General features: G+C 39.0%; 1 long non-coding RNA gene across 1 annotated transcript; it reads right to left on the reverse strand.

The window, feature by feature from the left end:
* Positions 1-1,663: 1,663 nt before the first annotated feature.
* LOC127059655 (uncharacterized) lies at positions 1,664-20,693 on the reverse strand. The gene is made up of 3 exons (XR_007777658.1): positions 20,566-20,693; positions 6,683-6,858; positions 1,664-1,864 (listed from the first exon to the last, which is right to left on the reverse strand). It is a non-coding gene; the product is annotated as an uncharacterized LOC127059655 (long non-coding RNA).
* Positions 20,694-23,387: the final 2,694 nt, after the last annotated feature.

Consider the following 23,387-nt stretch of genomic DNA (forward strand, 5'->3'; position numbering starts at 1 on the left):
TGGTGCCTCAGCCCTGCTGTGCTGATTTTGGCTGAGGTGGAGTGAGCTCTCTCCGCTGTGATTAGTATGGGGCTGTGTTTCGGATAATGCTGAAAGCAGTGTTGATAGTATAGAGATGTTTTTGTTATGCAGAGCAGCGCTTGCACAGACCCAAGGCTTTTTCTCCTTCTCGTACTCTCATAGTACCCCACCAGTGAAGGGACTGGTGGTGCTGGGAAGGGGCACAGCCAGGACAGCTGACCCCAGCTACCAAAGGGATATTCCAGGCCGTGTGGCATCATCATCAGTATATAAAGCTGAGGGTAAAGGGAAAGAGCGGGGAATGTTTGGAGTTGGTGATGATGGCATTTGTGTTCCCGAGTAACTCATGTCCTGGGGATGGCTGAACACTCCCAGTGGGCTCATGGGAAGCAGTGACTTAATTCCTGTTTTGCTTTGCTTGTATGCACGACTTCTGATTTAGGTATTAAACTGTCTTTTACCTCAACCCACAAGTTTTCTAGCCTTTGCTCTTTACTTTTTAACCTATGTGTGTTTCCATTTTTTTGATTCTCTCCCCAGAGGGAGAGAAGGAGGGAGCAAGTGAATAGTTGCATGTTGCTTGGTTGCCAGCTGGTGTAAAACCACAACAGCGTTTTTGACCTTTTTTAACCAGTGTTTTCTTACATCGACCTTCAGAAAATCTAGTGGCTAAATCTATGATGAAGGCCAGAAAGGCATACAATCAGATGGAAGCAATTACAACATAGATTTTCTTAATGCGTGAAATCTCTACAATTTTTGAAGCAACTATTTTGAATTATTTCTGTTTAACAGAAGACGTGGCTTTATTGAGTGCTAAGCTTTAAAAAGCGGGAATCAGGACAGCTGTGACATCCTCCCACACGTACAGACAGAAATCCAGAAATTAAAATCATTGTTTATGGCAGTCAGGGGAAGGAAGAGCATCCTGAAGGCTGACACACTTCTGCTGACCATATGTGTACATCAGTGCCAGGACCTCAGCAATCTCTTTCACAGCTCTCAACTGGCTTGTACCATGTAACAGAACTTTGATTAGCTTTTGTTTCAAATGGGCTAACAGAATTTCTCTAAATGAAGGAACATGCATTTGAGAGCAGAGATTCAGAACATGAACTCTTGCTCCTTTTTAAACATTAACATCCAGTTGGGTGAATGAGAAAACAAGATATGCAGAACTGGACAGAAATAGCCACTTCTCTTTTCCTTTCCTTTTTAAAGCTTTATCTCTATGCCACCCAGAGTGATTCATCACTGTGCAGTTCTCCAAAACTGTTTTCATATCAGTCAATAATGCAGGCTAAGACAAAGAACTGGGAACAACTGGAAGTGAAACTAGCATAACATTATCAAAACTAAAAAGAAACCTGGTGATTAAGAGATACTGTGTGGTACAAGTAGATGGCAGCAGTGGGTCTTGCTGTAAATATTCCTAATAAAAGTATTTTGCTAATTCATGTTCCAGGAAGACACCTAAATTAGTAATTTCTCCCACTGTCCTTTGATAGCATTGCTTATACATACATACATACATATATATATATATATGTGTGTATGTGTGTGTGTGTATGTGTGTGTGTGTGTGTGTGTGTGAGAGATAGCCAAGCATGTGTATCAGTCACTGTTTTAATTCCACAGGGTGTTCTTGAAAAATCATAACTTTTCTGTGTAGTCGAGATGTTCTGTGTATGAGGGAGAAGAAATTTGAGTTTCCCAAACTGTCTCTTGACACCCACAATTGAGATACGATTTTGGTTGCAGTTGTATACTTATGCTCCCCTCATGGTGTTACCATTCTTGCAGTCCACAGCTTTCTCCGTGTCCATTCCTGAGTTTCCCACTTCTGGGGAAAGGAAAAAGAATCACGATTATGCTGGCTAAAACACACATAGATGGTTTTGTAACCATCTGTGCCCATGGGTGGGGACTTCGGTTTTGCCCCATGCCCTTTGCAATATGCAAACACAAACATCAAACCAGAAGCATGCAAGTGAGAGCACCAAAAGGAGAGGTCTTGGCTCTCCACAGCCATTACTTTCCAACAGCAGGCCTGTGTGACTTTAGCTAGGTCACCAGTGCCCTAGAGCTTTTCAGTTTTTGTCAGAATTTCTTTTTCACTGGACTGCCAGTTAGCCATCTCCCTCAGCAGTCAGGTCACTCTTGATGCTAGCACAAGGAAGAAACAGAGGTGCACAGCCAAGATTAGAAAATGAAAATAGCATTGGATCATCACTGACTTGAATCAGCTTGAACTGATACAAAATGGCAGCTGAGTATGTCTGTACAGCAAGGTGAAGATGGGAATTTTGGGGAAAGGTCTGCCACTCTGTAGGAAATCTCTGAATTACAAGTTGCCTGTAATCTGGCTGAAAACCAAAATACATGACTCAGTTTTCCATTGAGGTAGGTTAACCTTAAGCATTTACTTGCATGAATATGACAAGTGACAAATTGTTACGCTGTTTAAAACTGCTTGAGAAGTGCTCCTGCTGCCAGGCTTGCAATGGGCGTTCTCAGACAGCCTAGTGGCAACAATGGGGAGGAAGCGTCCTGCTTACTGCAGCAGGGCCATCACCTCCTGCTCTGCACTGCCAACAGAGGTGGCTTTGGGCTCTACACGGTGGGCACAATCTGTCTGCTCCTAGAAGGCAACAGATGCAGCAGCTGCACATTTCAAAGATTCATTGCTTTGTCCTTCTCATATGCAGCATAGGAATAAAAAATGAGGTTTCTTGAATTCAAACAGAATGGAGCCAGACACCGTTTTAATGCAGGAGAGGTGCAAGTAATTTGTAGTACTAAGAAACATTTAGCAGACAATTAATTGACCACTAGAGGGGATCATAGGAGTGAAGAAGGAGTTGAATGTACTACATGATGAATGCTTTCCTCTAATCCAAGCTCGCCTACGTGCAATGTTGAACTGTATGTGCACAGTTGAAAAATTATTGAGAAAAGACAGCACTCTGCACTCTGTGTGTACTTAGGTTGATATAAGAAGCCTATATTAAATTTGAAATACATCAGTAACAGGTTTACTTGTTACAATGAAATAGCTTCTTTACACAGATATTTTTTCATCAGTTTAACTTATTCCAGAATAAGTCTGTTCAGCTTCCATCTGTAAAAAGGTGCTAATCATTCTTTTATCCTGTTTAAAAAAAAAAAGGGTTCTGTTCTTCAGACTTGCTGTCATTTAAACAAGTGTAGCTTGCTTGTTTAAAAGCTAATGTTAAGTTGCTCTTAATCCTTCCATAAGCTTGTTCTTATCTTTAAGGATGATTTAGGAGTAGCTGCCCCAGGCAGTACAAGCCTCATTACATCATCGTGGAATCAGACTGGAAGTTGACATTGATCTATATATTTGAATTACATCAGTCTTGCAGATGAAGTATTTGCAATGAATGTGAATGATGTGATATCCACGTCACTGAACCTGAACAGATTACCACCAGCTACAAGGATCCTGCCCATCCATTTACTGGCTATCTTGTTGAAATTGAACTTGACATCCCATCATAAATATTTGATTTAGGAATCACCCTTCTAACATCTTCCAGACCAAATCAAGCCACCTGAAGCAGTGACATCAAAGTTTTCAGTCCAGAATGAATTCTTTCGAGAAACTGTGCACAGTAATAAATTCTGCAGAATAAAAAGTTCAGTTCCTTGAAAACAGATTGCTCTCAAGTGACTTTCTTATGGCGCATCTCTCTGCACAGGGGTGGGAGAGGGCTGAACCAAGCACCTATTGACACCTTGCACAGTGACTGCAACATACCCACTAGTACTCTTTTTCCAGTACTTGTCTGAGAAGATGGTGTCTTTTCACTCTCCTTGAGTTGGAATAAAATGGATAAGGCAGTCTAGCATTGTAAGGTTATAGACTTAATTGCACATCGTTGAAGTTACTGAGTTTGGTCATTTTCTTTGAGGTAGTAGATGTGGGGCCTAAATATTTCAGTGAGATGTGCTCACACCTTTCAGCATCACTAAATAAATATGAATAATTTGTTTCTCTGTTTTTCCTAGTGGTGCATTACAAGAGAAGCATTATGACTATTAAAGAACCTAGATTTTTAACCTTTTTGCTGAAGTGGAGTCTCCCACAGAATATATTAATACACAACAACACAGAAAGAAAGGCACGGAACATAAGCAGCTTTACAAAAGAAAAAGCTGAGTGACACATGGAATTGTCAGCACCTTTCACCTCTGTCAGGAGACTCAGTTTAATTGTCTTCTTGCTACCAAGATAGTAATTGTACTGTAAGGACTAATTACATCTGAAATTTCTGTTGTTGTTTTTTTTGGTTTTTTTTTAAGGGAAAGTGAGAAGAGGAGGTAGCCCTTAGATGCCCAGTGAACATTTGTTTGCGGAAGAGGCTGCAGAGTGCTGATCGTAATTTTGTAGGCATTATTCCATTATGAATGAGATTGAAGCCACAAACTAGTGCAACATATTAAGTGAGCAAAAAAAGACAGACCTGCAGTAAGTCTGGCCCCTGCTGCAGCAAATGTTCAGCCTGGCAGGACAAAGCAATGAATATTCCAAGTTCTTATATCTTATTCTTTTAAAAATAAACTGTGCCCATTTTGCTCTTCAGACCATATGGCATGAATCATTTCAGTGAAGCATTCATCACATCATGATTTACACTGACATTATTTCTTAGAAGTTAAATGGTGGGGCTTCACTGGGAGCAGCTTCATGTATTACAACCATTTTTGTCTCACTGAAAGGTAACTTCACTAATCTCAGCTCAAAACTAGAGTTACGGGAATGAAACCCAAGCACCAAGTGTTCCTGCTTTTAGGTTTTCTGGTTGAAAGTTGATTTACTCATAAATGTACACAAGCTTTTTATTTTAAGCTTTTATACTCATGTAAGATGTGCTCATAGGTGCCTGATTGCTACTGACTGTTTTCATTTTAAGTACAACACAGAAAGGTCTTATGATAGTTATAGCAAATACAAATTTAATGAGAAAATGCTGAATATTTAAATGGCAAACAAGGTATGTGATCAGGAGGGTGAGTTACCTGAGAGGGATTCCCTGAGGTCAGAAACCTGCTACTGAGTCCTGGCAGCCTGTGTTAGTAACACCATGAGGCTGCAGGGCTGACCAGGAAAGCCTGCGAACAGGGGCAGCACAGACACTGTGCTGCCTCCATAGGGAAACTGAGGATGTAGATTTGCAGCAGCTCCCTCCATCAGCTTTCAACTCTCTTTTATCACTACCTGTTTCTATTTTTCCATGGATTTCCCACAATGAGGTGAATTTTCTGTGGGTTTTTTTCCCCTATTAACCCCCTGCTGAGAGACTAGAGAAAGGAAGAACTGCATATAGTTAGACAAAATTATTTCTCTGCTAGTCATGTACATGCTGTATCCTTGGGAAATCACTTAAAACTCTGTACTTCAGGTGTAAAAGCACAGTGTTATCTGAGTAGTAAAGATGATAGACCAGAATTTAATAAATAGAAGAAATAATAATAATCATCATACTGTCCTTGATTGATAAAATGTAAAGTATCAGACTATCTATCATAGTTAAAAGAAAAGACCGGAAACATGGAATATTACTAAATGATGGGAATAATTGACTTCTAAAAAAATCCCTGAATTGAAACATAAAGTGGCAAATGTTGGATCTTAAATGTAAGGCTGAGACTTTAAGAGTATGAGGCATCCATTCCACTGGGGCTTGACTCACAAGTCATACTTCACAATTTATAGCAAAGCTGGATTCTTAACATATTGGAATAAAGATTTTTAACAAGCTTCCATCTGTTAAACCAGTGAATTGGCTTGGTCTGATCATGCTTGCTGTTTTAATAAATAGCCAGCATCATTTTTCAAACCGCAGCTTTCAAATTAGTTTGGAGCATTTCAGCTCGCACTAGTTGTGGCCAGTCCTGAAAGATTGACATTGCTTGTACGTTTGGAGGAGCCTGCACCACACGGAGGGCCCAGCCTCCCGTCCTGGTGGCTTGGAAGAAAGGCATACCAGTGCCATTTAGGAAGGGTGGGCTGAGAAGTGACCTCAGGATAGCCACTTCCTTGACTAATGGTATTGCAAATGAGACATAATTGGTCTCAAACAGGAAGGGAGTGAACCACTAAAGTCCGAAAGCAACTCCCTGTCTGGAAGGTGTGTTTGCCACAGCAAAAAAAAGCTACTCTGTTAGCATGGGAAATGAACTGAGGGCATATTTGCCTTTTTGCTGGGTTTTTCTTTTTCAGCAGCAAAATGAAAATGTCAACAAAGAAGTGTGCTCAGGGAATTAAATTCTTGCTTTTCCCTCTCTACAACAAGACATTTAGGGCGTATCTATATTTTTCAATCATTTTATATATTAGTATTGAAGGTTAAAGCAAAGCATTAGTAAAGTTAAAATGAATGTTTATGGTCCAGAGTAAAGCAGTCAAAAAGCCATCAACAAGAATTCATGATGGGAGAAGTGGTTAAAAAAAAAGTGGGATTAAAAACATGACTATTACCAGCTAAAAAGATACACTAGCATGAAAGGTATGTATAACACATGCTTGTGTTATGCAATGAGATTCTCAAGTCCTGAGTGATACGAGTGTCCCAAACAGGAAGTGAAGAGGATTTGGATGCTGACCACCAATTTATGCCATCAGAGTTTTTCTTACCAGACAACAGAAAGAAATGAATTGTGCAGTTTGTTGTTTCTTCTCCGTCTTCTCTATTTCTACATCCACGCTCATCAGTTTCTCACCCATGCTTTTGTGGGGTGTTTGATCCAGACTTTCTCTCCTCTCCATCTCAATCTTAACCTTGTCCGGTTCCCCTCAAAAACTTCAAGAGACTGCAAATGACAGGAAGTGACAGAGGTTCAGAGAAATGGTGCTTAAATAATCTAATCTATGTGAGGCAATAGAAGTGACATAGCTGGAATAATAAAAAAATTAGTAAATCAAAGGAGTGTGAAGCATTTGAGCTCAGAATATTGAAATCTGACAGCATTTGAAGCAAAAACCAAAAAGTATGATGTGGCCTTTAATGAATGGAGTCTTCCTCTCATGGAAAAATTCAATGCAACTGACGTGTGTGCACACATCCATATATATACATATGTATATATAAAAGCAGATCCTTAACTTATATTTCAGGTTGGGGGAGGTTTTAGTTCTTTTGGTTCTTTTTCAAATGATTCACCTAGGTACAGCTTTTGTGAAAAGTTCTTACTTAGCATAATTCTATTGGATTCTCCCAGGAAAAGAAATAAGGTATTTTTGGAAATATTTTTTTCATTGCCCTTGAGCTGTAGGCCTTTTTTTTTTAATAGTAACTCAGCCTTTTGGTTTTCTTTCACCCCTTTCACCTCCTCTCTTGCTATTCCTTGAGAACTGTGGGTGGCCGATGAAGTGGTGAACATCACACGATGTCACTTAGCAACCTGATGTTCATAAATAGCAACAATCATCTTCTGAATGGCTATTTTTCCCCATCAGAAAAAATGTTTAGACCCATTCCATTCTGACAGTGCTGAATTCTTCATCTGACTTCCAGTATATTTGTTGCTTATGCTTTCCTTTCTGGGGGTCCAATTTCACATGATTATATCATGGCTGATGCTATTAGGATGGTTCTAACTTTTTTCTGAGCTTACTGGTAACATGTAATGACAGTAATTGTTTGCACCATTGAAACTCTTCAAGAATAGTCTTCTCTCCCTTTTCCTAAATGCCTGCATTGCATGAGTCTAAGATCCTGTCAACATACTGTTGGTGAGGTGAAATCAGAAGGGTCATCCACAAATGATTTTTTAATTTTTAAATGCCTTCAGGGAATGCTCAGGAAGCTCAGGGATTTATCAGTTCTTTCAGAAAGAATCTGGTAGGATTTGTGTGTATCCTCTTAATATTTAGTATAATCATTTAAAATATTGGCTTTGCTGGAAGGGCTATCTCTGTTGAATGACAGATTTTTGCAAACAGCTTACCTTCACATGAGTGTTAAGACAGAAACCAGAAGATAAGGTCATAAACTATGGAAAGTAGAATTGTGCAAGCCTTTGAAAAGGATCTTGCAAAAATCACTTAGGAAATACGGTGAAATCGTGCCCCCACCTAAGCCCAGCTTGTCCTCAAGGAGTTCTCTGTCTGAGAGCACAGAAGGAAAACCAGTCCCAAATCCTGTCCCAGCAGCATCAGTTCCCCTCTCCCTAACCATATAGCTGCTCCTCAGAAAGCTGGGGGCTCTGTAACTGAGAAGAGGGAGTCATGTGGGTGAAACCAAGACACCGTCATCGTGTGTTCGTGACCGCTTCCATAAATCCTCCAGCTACTCTCTAAATACTCCTCTCCCTCTCACTATTTGCAATGGCAATTCATACACCAAATGAGTAATGGCTGAATGAACCAGATAGGGAAAAAGATCTGGGGTTTTTGCTCCCTTTATTGTTTTATTTGATAGTAAAAAAATAATTCTACTACAGAACAGAGAAATAAAGAAGACCATACTTCCTTTCTATTTCCAAGACACCTTTGTCATTCATACCTTCTTTCTGTGGATCTGCATTTCAGTTCTATAAAACTGGGGGGGAAAAACCCTCTGATAGAAACACTTATGATGCCCCAGAGCTCTCTGCTGCTCTCACACAGCTGCAATATCTCACATCAGCAAACTACAGCTATCTGAGCCACTTCAGGCACAGCCCCTCATGTCTGGAGGGTGACAGCAATGAAATCGCTGCAAGCAGTCTGGAAATTCAACTGGGGTGAAGCCAGAAGAATAAAAACTGCAAAATAAACTGCTTCTTCTTCTTGAGGGAAGTGAGGACAGAGGTACCTAATCAACAGCTCTCAGTCTACTAAAACCTTTAAACTCAGTTTAACAGGAGAGGCAGATAAAGTGATACATGTAATATATTACTTTCTGGGTTTTCTTCCTGTGAGCAAGCAAAATTAAGACTACTGTAATGAAAGATTAATTAATCCAAGCTGGGATTTGATGTGAATTATGCAGACTGAGAAAATGAAAGAAAGATTATGGCCTCTGCAAATGCACTTGTTATTCTCTGCCAACAGAAGGTTTATTTTTTTTTTTATTAACATTTTTATTACAATATGCATAATAGGATTATTCAAGAAATCATCACATTCAGGGTGTGCTGGCTGGAGACATAGAAAGAGAAAGTCCTGAGCCTGATTACTTCCCAACGTATTTTTATTTGCCTCATAACCCTTTTGCATTTTACAGTGTGAATTAGAGTTGGAAGACTCTAATTCAAAGACAGGTTGTTGATATCTAAATCAAAGACAGGTTGTGGGGTGTAGCAATACTAAAACCTCAAAATAGTTATGAGCTGCAATGAAGATAATTTAGGAAGGAAGAGTATTACAGCTCTTTGTATGTCAGTAGATGGTGCTCTGTATACTGCCTACACACACAATGTATATGCATAGAATGGTTTTATAGATGGTGATTGTTGTGTAGCCTTCCCTTGGTGCAGTGGAAAGAAGTTCTGGGGAAAAAAACCTATATATTAAATTCAAGCTATTCACAATTCTACTTACATTTACTTGAAAATAGATGTTTTGCCCCTTATTTTCTAACTCGTCTTTGAGTTCAGGTGTGTTCACAGAGGGGCTTGCTTCAGTAGATCTGGCTTCTGCAGCAAAATATCATGTAGGAAGTAAAAACAAATTATACTTCACAGCTTAACTGAATTTCATTGTAAGCCACATACACAGAGCTACATGTTGCATTTAGATCCATTTAGGTACTTATCTGGGAATGATATTCCTTAATAGTCTTTTAAGACCCCATTTTATCAATAATTTACTTTCAATATATTTGTGTTAGCTCTTGATGCTGACCTTTCCAAATTATAATTCCCCTTATTTGTTCTGAACATTAGGGGACACCTCTAACATATTGGTACTATTTAGGACTTCTTTTGTAGGAGCTTTTGCTCAACTTTTTTTTTTTTTTTTTTTTTTTTTTTTGCAATATAGGCAGCCATTTAGATAGCAACCTACCTAGAAGACTTCCAGGCATAAATAGGAGTAAGAAGTAAGTAGTGCTGAGACATGACCAAAGTTTAAGGTATGCTGTTTCCTAAGTTGACATGTAAGATGTCAATGGCCCAGTTGGGACAATGGAAAAGCTCCTTTCAGACAATTTGAGTATGCCTTGTAGGCACCCAGAGATCCTTTCACCGCTGCTTTCTAACATAGGGCTGGTGCTCCTTGCTCTCTATTAAAACATAAAGATGGTGAAAAAGTATTTTTAGATGGAAGGAGTTGGTTTAGTTGGTGATTCCACCAAGACACTGTTGCATTTCAAGAAGAAGAATATGATGGACAGAAAAGAGGAGTCAGGATAACACGCTGGAGCAGTTTCTAGGCCTGTTTTCAGCTCTATCAGTTTTCTTGAAGACAAGTTAATGGAGGGGCCCAAGTCTTCCCCTGGGTTTGCATGCTACCAGCTGCAATGCCGTGGTGTGAAAACCCAGCCTCTCTTTCATGAAGCATGAAAAGTCTTAGATGTGGAAGGGTAAAGCTCATAAAACTGATTGATCTGAACAAAAGATAGCTTAGTTATCCACTGGGAAATACCAAGGGACAGGCAAGGGCCCAAGGGTGGCTGTTGTTCTAAGTAACAGTCAATTTGTGTTTCTTAATCACTAAAAAAAGAGGGATGGATGTTGTATATTCTAACTCACTATTTCTGCATTTTCTGTATTGTGGAAGATCCACATTTGAACCTGCACTGTGCAGCCTTTGGTGCCACCCTCAGGTCATGCCCCCACACCTGTCTGCCAAGCCCCAATCAGCCCCATCATGTGTTACCCTACCCCACCTGCTCCCCCTGCTCCATGTCCCCAGCACGGCCCCCACCACGTCCCTTCCCTATCCCACCAGGCTGCAGGCTGAGGCTTTCTCAGGCAAGCCTTCTTCTTGAAGGTTGTCAATTATGAATAAATTGGTTCCACTGAGAAATTTCTAGAATTAAGTCCGCCCCTACCTAGCTGCATGCCTTGGAAATGTGCCTTTTTGACACATATTTGTTCTATAGAAAGTACATGGCACTACAAAATTTTTTTAGAGAGCCTGATGAGTGGAACAATCACCATCACTTAGGAGCACTGACACCAGCACTGCTGGGGTCCAAGCCTGGCACTTGAAGCCCAAGGGGTTACTCAGACAGGCTGAACTATTGGGACTAATTCACATGCCCTCCTTACTGGAGAATTTTAGTTAGTAAATCAAGAATCATAGATAAATTATGAGGAACCTCTGTTTTGTGAATCCTGGCAGATCCCTGGGGCTGCCCAGCAACTTGCTGTTTGATGTGATTGCACCTGTATGTCCAGGCAATATATAATATAAATTCAGAGATGAAATTCTAGGCACTGAGTGATTTCAGGTGCTTTTTAGTGTGGAGTAGATAAGGGAACAGAATTTGTCTGTAAGTGCCTGCAGAAACACCTGAGGAGAAAAGTCCTTGCTCTGAATTTAGGTCACAATCTCTATGAGATGCAGATGGCTGTCCATGAAAAGCGAACACCTCCTGGAAGTATTGTAAAGGAAACCACTTGGTTACAGTGAGAAGTGCAGAGGCAGTCCAGCTGTACAGAAAGGGGGGCAGGTTAAGGCACTTGACAGAATAAGACACTTTCTTGAAATATAGATTTCAGCTGGAAAAAATACAGTTTCAAACCAAAATGTTAAGTAAGTTTCTTCCCAGATTCTACAACTCTAGTAAACATTTATATAGAAATGACCAATTTGAGAATCAAAAGGAAGATTAACAGCTTTAGTTTTATATGCTAGCAGCCAAATTCATTTCTCACTTTGTGGAATTCATCCAGGCTTCTACTCTCTAACTTTAGTGAGTTATTCCAGATTTAAACCAGAGTAAGCAAGGGCAAGTTAAAAATACTTGTGCCACAATTGGCCTTGAAAATACATTTCCCCATGACAGACATTAAACTGACTGCTGAGGCAGACAGAATGTCTTGCCCATAATAATTTTGTATTTGCTTCTTTTTCTCAGTCCTTAAAATGAGTTCATGACTTCATGACTCTAAGAGTAAATGCATTATATAATGAATGCACTTTTTATTCAATATTTGGGGGAAATTAAAGTAAATGTTGTATGTAATAATACTGCATGGAAAAAGCAATGATAATAATTCTAATGAGGGAGTCAATAGGAAGGCATTAGTTAATCCTGTGGTCTGAGGTAAATGGCAGATAATCATGTAAACCTAATTAACATCATAAAACAAATACAAACAGCATTAGCCCATCAGTTCTTAGCTAATCTCTTATTTTCTTCAGAATACCATTGCATGAAAAGGTTAGGGCTCATATACTCAATCTAATTCCATAAATAATTTTTCATGCTTTATCCAAAATTGACCCACTCCTGCAAGCAGATCTTACTCCCACAGATGGGCCTTTGGAAACAAGCTTTGCCTAATGGCATTTCCTCCCTGTTATTCTGGTACCTGGGCACTGCACTGGGAGAGGGGGATTAGTGAGAAAAGAGAAAAGCCACACAACTGTTGCAACGATTATGATATCAAATTTCAGTGCAGGCAGTTAAGTGAAAGGAACCTTGCTGAAGCACCAGCACCTGGGAAAAGCTCCTGGGAATAAGTACATTTTCTTTGGATTATATTTTTGGTTTGGGAGAAGAATTTGTGACATTTTCTTTGGGGTTTTATAAAGCAAATATCCATAATGTATCAGCAAATTTGATTTCTGATAATTCTGTTGTTTCCTTCTGCTCTTCATTAATCCTGGAGGATTCTGCATCATTTTTAGATAGCCTTCCCATGAATATGGCACTATGGCTAAATATCATTAAGATGTACTTTGGATGTCTCGATGTCTCAAAGGCCATTTCTTCATGCCTTTATCCACAGACCTAAACAGAATATCAGAGGATGGACAATATGGGACTTTAAAAAAAAAAAAAACCAAAAAAAAACCCAAAAAAAACCCATAAAAAAAAACTGAACTACTTATTTTTCATGAATTAACTTAGAATTGAGTAAATGGGAATCTCAGAAGGACTTTTGAAAAGTGAATATTCATTATCTACCTGAGTTATCTGAGATAAACTAAATTACTAAATTTCAGCTCTCAGATGAGGATGATTACCAGATTAAAATATTCAATTGAATCATGAACTAGCATGTTCTACCAAGGGAAAAGAGTAATACACTATTTTATTTTTTTTCTGTTTATGTAGTACATATATGTTGCTTAAGAATGAACAGTTTAGTTATTTCAATATGTCAACTGTTAAAGGGCAAAATGCTAAAATCAGGTGCCAGCCCTGAATCCTTGTCCCTGTTCAGTCCTGACCTGGCAGCTGGCCATCCCCAGGGAGAGTCAGTGGGGATTTTCCTGTGTATATTAGTAATGACAGGAAAGACACATAGAACAGAAATTTTCCATCTGCTGCAGATCTCTGTTATGTGTTTCTGCTCAATTTTACCAACATATCTTCATCTCCAAAAGGAAGAGCAGAAAAAAAGACTGCTGGAATAGAGAGCAGCTTTTCTACTTTACACTCAGAATTTGTGCAAAATATTGGGTGCTTTGTCCATGATTCATGGAATTTGATGAAAATTAGCTATAAACATTAGAACTTTTTGTAACACACAGATGTCACTATGATAGACTTTGAAGAACATTTCTATGCATTTTGTATTGTCATACTCTTTTAACTCTATTGCCCTTTTCCTGTTGCCCTTCTTGTTGTATTTTTTCTCCTAATGACAAAACGGAGTCTAATTAGATTTGTAAAAAAAAAAAAATACCCAACTATTAGTCTTTATTGAGAATTAATAAAGAACTTACTGTTAAGAAATAAAAAAATAAAATTAAGAGGGATACGTGCATGTAGTAAAGAGGTGTCATGGAATGACAGGAAAAGGGCAGCACCTTTAAATTAAGAAAGGAAAATGATGTAATAATGATTAAACCACAAAACAGAACTCCAACACAGTGAATGAGCAATGAAAATAAGGTAATAAAAAGGAGTACTGAACTAGCTCATGAGACATGTTATTGCAGTGAACATTATGCTAGGACTGTTTATTTTGCTTAGCATTATGGCCACCTTCAAGGTTGCTATGACAAATGTGTGAGCGTTTAACGGAAAATGAACATTTTTTTTTTAACTAAAAAAGCATCTACCAGCTCTCTGCCTACTCAATTTCCTAAATTACGTGCCACATAAATTTAACTTCATTGGCACTAAACAAATGTTAATGTTAACCACTTATGGGTTAAAGCAATTTTTGAAATATTCAGTGTGTTCCTCTGTTGACATGCCTCATTCCATAAATAATTCCATTGTAATCCATGCAGTTTTGCTTTACTCAAAATGGGAGACACAATAACAGCACCTAAATAATAAGTTCCACTAGCTAAAGGGCTGACCTAGTTTAAAAATTAATATATACAGCTTCTACTAGATTTAAGAGATATTAATTTTTTTTTTTTTTTTTTTTTGTAACTAGCCTTCCAATGACTTTTTTCCCCTGGCACTGAAAGAGTCTTATTCATGTGTGACTAAGTGACACTAAAATTTATGCAAGGTTCTTACAGCAGAGGGGGTAAGGGAGGAAAAGCACAACAGGGTTTCTCCATGCAACTTACAAAAAACATTATCAATGTGGTTCATTCATTGAGCAGTGACAAACTCAGAGGCCTGTTCCCAGCTGGAATAGATGCACTGGACCAAACAAAGAGGGAAAGTGGAATTTGGACAACCACAGCCTGAAAGTGAGCTAAAACCAGAGCACAACAAGGTCGTTGGAACCCAATGCACAGGAGGGTCACACATTTACAGGGCTGTTCTCCAGGTTGTAATCCAACTTCTAATGATTAAGAGTAACTTCTAAAGATTAGTGTTTGGGGTGTTTGGTGGCACAGAAAACAGGTAAGGGGTTCCCACCTGGCCTGTGTGGATGTGTAAGGGGAGTAGTAGAAAAATAGATTAGTCTTGCAGCATTTGAAGCTGTGCAGGTAGTGCTTATTAGTGTAATGAAATAATGAGAATACCAAATGGTGAGTGGGGTCACAATGGAAGTTCTAAGAACTGAGAAAGGATGGTGTAAGAAGAAGAATAAGAATATAAGATCAGGAAGCCCAGCTAATCACATTTCAGCATTTCTAAAGGAATAGATCAATTTCCTCTGCTGGTACCTCAAGCTGAAGGTATACTGCCCTCTAACCTGACAACTATAGATATTATTATGTGTGATATTCTAGATGGAAACCTTGTTATATGCTCCTTCTTTCCTGAAACGTTTTTTAGGAGTAGCTTTTTAGGCAAGTTTTTTTTCTGTTTGCTCCTAGGGGATGATTGGAAGAAAACTGTCATGGTTTGTACATCTTAGCACAAGGTTTGCAATTTCATCATTGAGGTGAATGGTGATGAGATGAGGTGTAACTCTGTCACTGCCAGATTAACAAAAAGCATCAGAAAGCTTCAAGTCACAGCACAGGAACCTGTAAGACTACAAGTGATGCTGATCATGTTCTTGCCTGATGTTTGCTGTTGAAAGTTCAAGCTTATAACAGATCTCCTAAAGAGCTGTCCATGACACTGTCAAAAGAACTCTAGAGCAGCATGTATATAGATGAGGCACTTGTTCAAATGTTCCCAAAGCTGATGCTCTTCTAAAGCTACAGGCAGCTAGCAGCATAAAAGCCTAAACTTGCTGCTCAGGGAACAATGTATGTAGGCAAAGAAGTGTCTGAGAATAAGAGAGAAAAAACCACAAAACAACCCAAAACACTTTTCTAGGATGTATTTGCTGGTGGGAGAGAAGCAGAATCTCCTGGCTGTGGAGATTTTGCTTGAGACACCACAATTTGTTTACCTGGCTATGGAGATTTTGCTTAAGATACCACAATTTGCTTCAACATCAGGCTGGGTGTATTTGCCATTCCTTGGGACGTGCTGTGGTTCACTAAGCTCTGCTCAGCTGAAAAGAAACTTTTCATGCCATACCCCTGCAGAGTGCTGCATGCAATATTTATATTGGGAGAAGAGCTGAAATGACTGTGTTTGAGTTAAACAGATGAGCAGAACTAATGCAAGGGTTGAGCAAGGCTGAGTGCCAAGCTGCTAAGGTAAACCACAGCTCAGCTTTCTCATTCTGGTCAGGTAATGGTTTGAAAATGTTGAAATGAACCTATGCAGATTACATGCCCCTTTAGCCATCAATAACTCATCTGGAGCTATTTCACCTGAAGAGGACTGTCAATAAACAACTGTAAGACACTATTTACATGCTATCTAGCTGACTGATTAACTGCTGCTTGCTCACTGATATACATACTGGATGGACATAAAAGTCTTCAGCAAGCACGAGTATTTGGATGAAACCAAGACTGTGCACTCAGCAATCCTTGGCATTCACCACATTGTATATGATCCCAGTTAAGATTTTAAGCAATTTTTAAATTTTAAGCAATATTTTACTCTGAATTCCTGAGATCTATGATCACTGTAAGTTCCTATATTCAAACATATAGTTGACTTGGAGGATACTATGAAAAAAAACCACATTAGAGAAAGAACTTTGCTTCAGTCCTGATTTGACATCACAAATTACTGTCAGCTGTGATTTAACAGTCAGTATCAAAAGACAAAGAAAGGTAAGTTTTCAGGTATTGTGCTGATCGACATGATGACATGGCAGGCTTTTGAATAACTCTGCATAACATAGCCATGTCTATCTATATCTATAAATGACATAGCTAGACTATGCCTACTGACACTAAGCAGCACCTGATGGTACCTACCTCTTAACTGGCTTTCTCCACTTTTGTAAGAAATTAAGGTAAGAGGGAACTGACAATCTTTCAAGATCTTCTTTAAAACTGTCACTGTAGATGTGTTATTGACAAGTTACTTGCTGTCCAAAAAAGGAAGAAAAGAACTCACTGAAAATTCTATTAGCATCTTGCTATCAGCCACATTTCAGGAGTTGTTTGAAGTCTAGGAAGTGACTATCCAAGGATGTCAGTAGCTGGTGAGAGTACTGCAAGTAGAATTGATCTTCAGTCAGAGATATAGTTAAGCATTTACACCACCATGTAGTGGAAATGGGGAAGAAAAATCATTGCAAGGTGACTGCAGCTGATGAGGTGCCATCCAATCATCCATGTAAATATGTAACTTGAAATTCCTCTTGGGCTGCATCACAGATGTCAAAGTTCCACCAAGTCCTGGCAGTGTGCTCTGACAGCCAAGACTTTCATCTCAAGTGATGTTGTGATAGTATGTCAATTGCTGTGTTTTTGCAGACATGAGTCATTAATGATGTCAGCCTTTCCTAAATGACCTTTGCAACACGTGGGAGCAGTTCCAGTTAAATGTTCTTACGTCCAGTTGCCACACACACAGTTTTAAACTGGGCATGCTTGAAGATCATTTCTACAGTACAATCATTCATTACACAAGGTGAGATTTTTTCAGCTACCCAAAATTTTTAAAGGCAAACAATCCCAGAAGAGGTCCATACACATAGCTGGACCTAGTTTGTCCATTTACAAATCTGTATCACTTTGATACTGTCTTGCAAAGGACAGTTCTTTAGCCAATAACCTGATAAGGATGCCTACATTTTTTTAAAGGTCATTTGTGAGTAAACAACAGTAACACAACCCACCACTGAGTTAGTACATAAGAGTTATCAATCCAGGAGCAAGCCCAGGGGGTCTGTCCAGGTCTACAAAAAGACTCCACTGTATAACCTTGTGATTGCCTGCTTTATGAAGGGGAAGGCTTCTATATCTTCCTCAGGAGATGAAAAGTAGATTCCCAAGTGCAAGTCCTTAGGAAAAGAGTGAAAAAAATATACAAATCATGGGAGCAAGGACTTGAAATAAACTGTTTCCCAGTGCAGGCAGCTTTGAACTCAAGGTGTAACTGAAGGCTATCCCCAGGGTTATGGTTAAAGGCAACTTCAGTCTCATTCTTCAGCAGATATACAGCCAGCTGAGAATATCTGCACTGGGCAAAACACATTGTAAAGGTTAGCTTGGAAGAAACTATTCTATGTCATCTAGAAATCTAGAAGTCAACTGGTTGAGCATTTTCTAAATTATTCCAATAATAACTGGAACTGTCCTAACAAACTGTTACAATACAGATCTACTAATGTTCTCACTCTACTTTCCCCTCTAAATGTAAATGTTTATGTTAAAGAAATTCAGAGGGAATGGAGGTAACTGCTGCAGCCAAGGAGTTTCAGTAGATACATCTGGGCCACACATTCAGGGTGTGAAGTCAAAGTGAGTCTTACAGCTCCAGTGCCTTACACTCCTAACTCTGGTGCCAAAGCTATATCACTGCAAGACTGAGGAGTGATAGCATGGAAAAGCACAACCAACATAATCACTCCCACCCTCCCTTAGCTTACTTCCCACCTTATGGGAGGAGTAGGGGGTTTTTCGTTTGATATTGGGGCAAAATCCTTCTGCTTTCCTTACACTACTGTAAAGCCTCACGGCAGCATTTACCAAGAAATTATATTTACAATTAATAAACATTGGAGGAAAATACTGTCAGTAGTGAGAACTGCCACCACACTCATGAATGTGAACCAGTTCAGAGCTATCAGGCTGAACAAATGAGGACTGAGGGGAAAGCAAAGATGTGACTGGTCCAAAGGGAAGAGAAACCTTAGGCAATAATTGAGCATTTTTGGAGACAGTGGTAGATTAATGGAGAGAAAAGCTACAGTGAGCATGAAGTCATCCAGGATAGTGCAGGAAGGGCTTGAGTCACAATCAGCATGTTATTGAGTAAGCTGATGAGCCAGACTTACCACCTCACTGCTGGCTGGAGGAAAACCAGCAGGAATCCACTGGCAACAAGACACCCAACAAGCAAACAATGCAGTTCAGGTACTTGTGAATTTTCCAGAAACACAAAAAGGGCCAAAGTTTTTAGAATATTTCATTTTTCTAACTTCATAAGAAAGAAATGGGACTAAGAAATGTGAACTGGCAATTAGATAGTTAAAATCTATTTTAGTAACCACTTGAGAAAAATGTCTGACTAAAAATGGGATGAATATTTGTGTGCAGTAACATTACTTTGAGTTTTTAGTAGTGGCATGAAGGGGAATGACTCAGTCTTCTCAAGTCCCCACCCATCCTCTGGCTCTGGCTACTAAGAACAGTTTAAATTTTGTAGAAGAAACAGGGTCCCAGATTTACTGACTAGCTGCCAGCTCTGCCTGTACTCACCCACATCCAGTCTCACCCTGCTGCTGATGCTTCAGCCTGAGCAGATGTGTATGCCTCCCAAATATACTGTGCACAGGCATTTTTATCTGGCTTGGTTCAGGCCCCAGATTCCAGAGAGGTTTTAGAGGTGCTTTTAAGATAGATTGGTAATCTGGAAAAGGTTTGGAGGTACTGAATTTATTTTTTTTTTTAACTAAACTATCTTGAAGTTAGCAACTCTGTGAAAACATTTTTGTGCCAAAAGAGCATATGAAGCAGCTGTTTAGTACTTATGCAAACACCTGTGAATATTTTTAAGCTTACTAACATTTAGCTTTCCCCCTCACCTCAACACCATGCTAATACCTATTACTAATATTGAAAAGCCTTTGTTCATCAAATATATTCATATTTTAATAATTCTGACAGTGAAAAACATTGAGTTATAATGATGACACGACTAAAATGACAATTCTTTGATCTTAACTTGAAATATTCAAGCATTAACAGTAGGATTTGCCTCAAAATTAGAGATCAGGTTTAGCAAGCACAGAATCACATCACTTATTCTGAAACTATCTTGCTTCTTCAAAATTGATAATTTTCCTGAAAAACCACAGAATTGTTGATGCAGTAAGGGAATTCTGGAGATCACCTAGCCCAACCTCAACTGCCCAAAGCAGGGTCAGCTTGAGCAGATTACTCAGTGACCTGCTGGGGAATTCTGAATGTCTCAGAGGATGGAGACTTGTCACGTCTTTGATCAACCAGCTCCAAATGCACTAAAGCCTTCAGAATTATGACTTTAGAAATATAAGTTTACTAATGTAGTTAATTCATAGGAATCTGTGCAAGTCTGCCACAAACCAGAGTTAATCAGAAGTCTGGATAGCGCCTCTATTTTAGAACAGCGTTGTTAATTGAAATGTCTGGACAGCAGTCAACCTTCCATACCAGTCAATTAGCTATTCATCTGTGCAAATCCCAGACATGCACCATGTACAGAGGAGTGTTCTGGACTAGGACTTGGCAGATTTCTAAAGCACTCCCTGTTATGGAAGAGCCAGGACCTTGACTCTATCAGACTTTACTTATTAATTCAGGTACACAAAAAGGCTCAAAGGTGCTGGGGAAGTCAGAAACTGCATAGCTGTATTCAGAACGTTTGAAATTTCCTGTGAATGCTGCATTACTTGTGAACACATCAGGACCCAGATGATGCTTCTGTTCCTCTTCTCCCCCTCTCTAATCCCCTGATTCTAGAGAGGTGATTTAATCTCTGTCCCACAGTGTACCTCTTTGCCTTGCAGGGATCACCATTCTCACTTCTCATGTCTCCAGCAATTTCCAGGCTTCCAAGAACTAACAGAAGACCACTAAGCCCAAGGAAGCAGGAAGAGTCATTCACCATTCTCATGAGAGAAGTAGCCTGAAAGAAAAAGAGTTCTTTCCTTCATAAGCAGCATTTTTAACACTTAGCTGTAGAGTCATGGAAAACAAGAACAGTGGATCCTGCACAGCTGGTGACTCAAGTGTCTTTTGTATTCTTGAAGGCCAACAGTGACACCCTTCCTAAACTAATGTGTTCCACCTTGTTGGTTTCAACAGAGTTCCAACAACGGTTAAAGTTATTTAGCTCTATTACCAATGTGATTTTTAGGGCAAGAGAGCAAACCACCAGTTGTTTAGAGCTTCAGTGTTTTAGTTTTCCTGCTCCCCTTGAAAAGTCTTCCAATGTTTTGCAGAATCCAGCCCATTGCCTACCTTAAAAACAGTCAAATGCAAATAGGTAAGAGACAAAAGAAAACTTAGGTAAAACCATATCAGACTTGGAAAACAGTTCTTTGGATTGGTCAGTCTGGCTGAATGCCCACCTAATGGAGACAACTTCTCAGCATTACTATATTCAAGACTGATGCAGTATTTCAAACTCTTTTGAGGCTTGCAATACAACTTTTAATTATTATTTATAATGGGCCTTTAGTAATTAGCAGCTAACAACATCAGATGCACACACAGACTAAAAACTCTATATGCTGGCAGAGAAAGCTGAAGACAACTTCAGAACACACAGAAAGCAAAAGGGAACAAGTTATGGAGAAAAGACAGGAAAGAGCAAGTCACTGTAACACTTTGCTCACAGGCAATATAAGCAACAACAGAAAAGCACCAAAGCACATTGTCAGGTACAAAGAGACAGCCAGCTCCAGCAAAGGGCACTGGTAACTTCTGACAGCAGCAATATGTTTGCACAGCCCCTTTCTACTTCAGAAACAATATTTTCATATTTTCAGTTTGAGAGAAGTAGTTCACTACACCATTTGCTGTTTACATGGGATACAAAATGGCAAGTTACACGGAGAGCAAGGAGGTATCAGGTGTAAATAGATTTGGATGCTACAAATGCAGTACTGGAAGGAGAGAGCTCATACAGGAATGGTTTGGCAGGTTGCAATATTGGAGTAAGGAAGATTAGCCAGTTTTACATGCAACAGTAAGTTTAATCAATTTAACAAGCTTTCTTAGAGCTACTTTTAGCACTGACCACAGAAACAGATTTGATTGATCAGTACTGGGTCTACATTTAGAAGGGTGTCTCTTTCAAACAGTTATTATTTGGTCAGCTTACTTACCTTGATTCATATTACTTCAAATCAGAATGCAGAAGAGGTTTTTGTTGGTGGTTCAAAAGATAAAAAAGCAGCAAATGCCAAACGTGAAATAATTGTTCCTGTGCATTACCTCGAACTGACACAGATAAATGCATATTGCTAAAACATTGTATTTAATTTGGTGGGTGCTGAGATGTGCCTGGAGTCTGCCAAACCACCACTTAGCTGAAATCACAATTAATCTGAGAAGCTAATTCTGTCAAAGACATTATTTTCTCAAATATTCTGAGACCCCTCAAGTCAGGGCATGGATATCCAGAGATGGAAGCTTCTTGAAGAACTGACTTATCTCCTTCTTTCCTTATCCTTCTAGGTAAAACCACGTATTGTTAGTGACTCACAGTACACATTACTCAAAGCACAATTAAGTCAGACCCCATTGTGTGTGTACACACACTGTCCAATCTCAAATCAAAGGTATAAAATGTGGATTATTTTTATTGTCATCCATTTACTTGTTATGTCTGTTTCCAAATTAAATTACAGCTCAGTGTACTCAAATTATGGAAGTCATGATACAATCCTACAGATTGAAGTCTTTCTGTTCTGGCACAGGATCCCATAGTGATCCATGACAGTAAGCCAAAAGATTCAGGAAACAGTGATACAAAAGCCTGAGTATTAACTGGTAAATGACTTGGATATTTTTGTGAATTGTCTTTAGAAACTGGCCACCAGCTCAGTGAACTCAAGCAATTAAGCTTGACTCAGCTGTAAAGAAAAAAAGAACAAGGAAAAAAATAAGAATAAGAAACAAAAACCCCCACAAAACCCACCACCACCACAAATCAAGAAGGAAAAAAAAAGGTTAAAAAAAAGCAAGAAAAAGAAATCAACAAGAAAAGAACAAGAATCCCTTACCTATCCTTTTTCCTTGTTCAAAGACAGAAGGTTATGCATTAATCATTACATTCAGGTGGATTTGTGTGAAGTGTAACACTAGGTTTCTAAATCACACGAAACCATATTTATTGCTGAACTGCTTTCTCATACTTGTTTTTCACATAGTTCTATAGTTTTCTCTACTAGCTCTTCACCTTATTCGTCATTCAATTCATTTGTCTGTTTCATTTCTCTGGTAGAGGAGCATTTTCACATCATCAATTAAAAGCTCAAGTGTCTACACTTAATAGTCCCTGTAAAATTTACACCTGGCAATAAAAATTCTTCAAGTTAGCAACTGATCAAATGAACAGGGAGAATTACTTTATTGCCTGTAACCAATAAGAAAGCATTTGTAAAACCTAGAGGCAAATACAATTCAATTTAAAATAATCTATCCTAAATCCTGACCACTGAACTTTCAAATTACAGTCTCATAGATCTCTACTTGCTCATTTTTCTTCATGGACTGATTAGTTTTCCTTCCTTTTCTGGCATATATCTTACTCTGTAACTTACACAAAGCTTAGAATTCAGAGATACGCATTTTTGTGGTGGGGGCA

This window comes from Serinus canaria, chromosome 5, assembly GCF_022539315.1.
Source record: "Serinus canaria isolate serCan28SL12 chromosome 5, serCan2020, whole genome shotgun sequence".
Lineage (NCBI taxonomy): Eukaryota > Metazoa > Chordata > Aves > Passeriformes > Fringillidae > Serinus > Serinus canaria.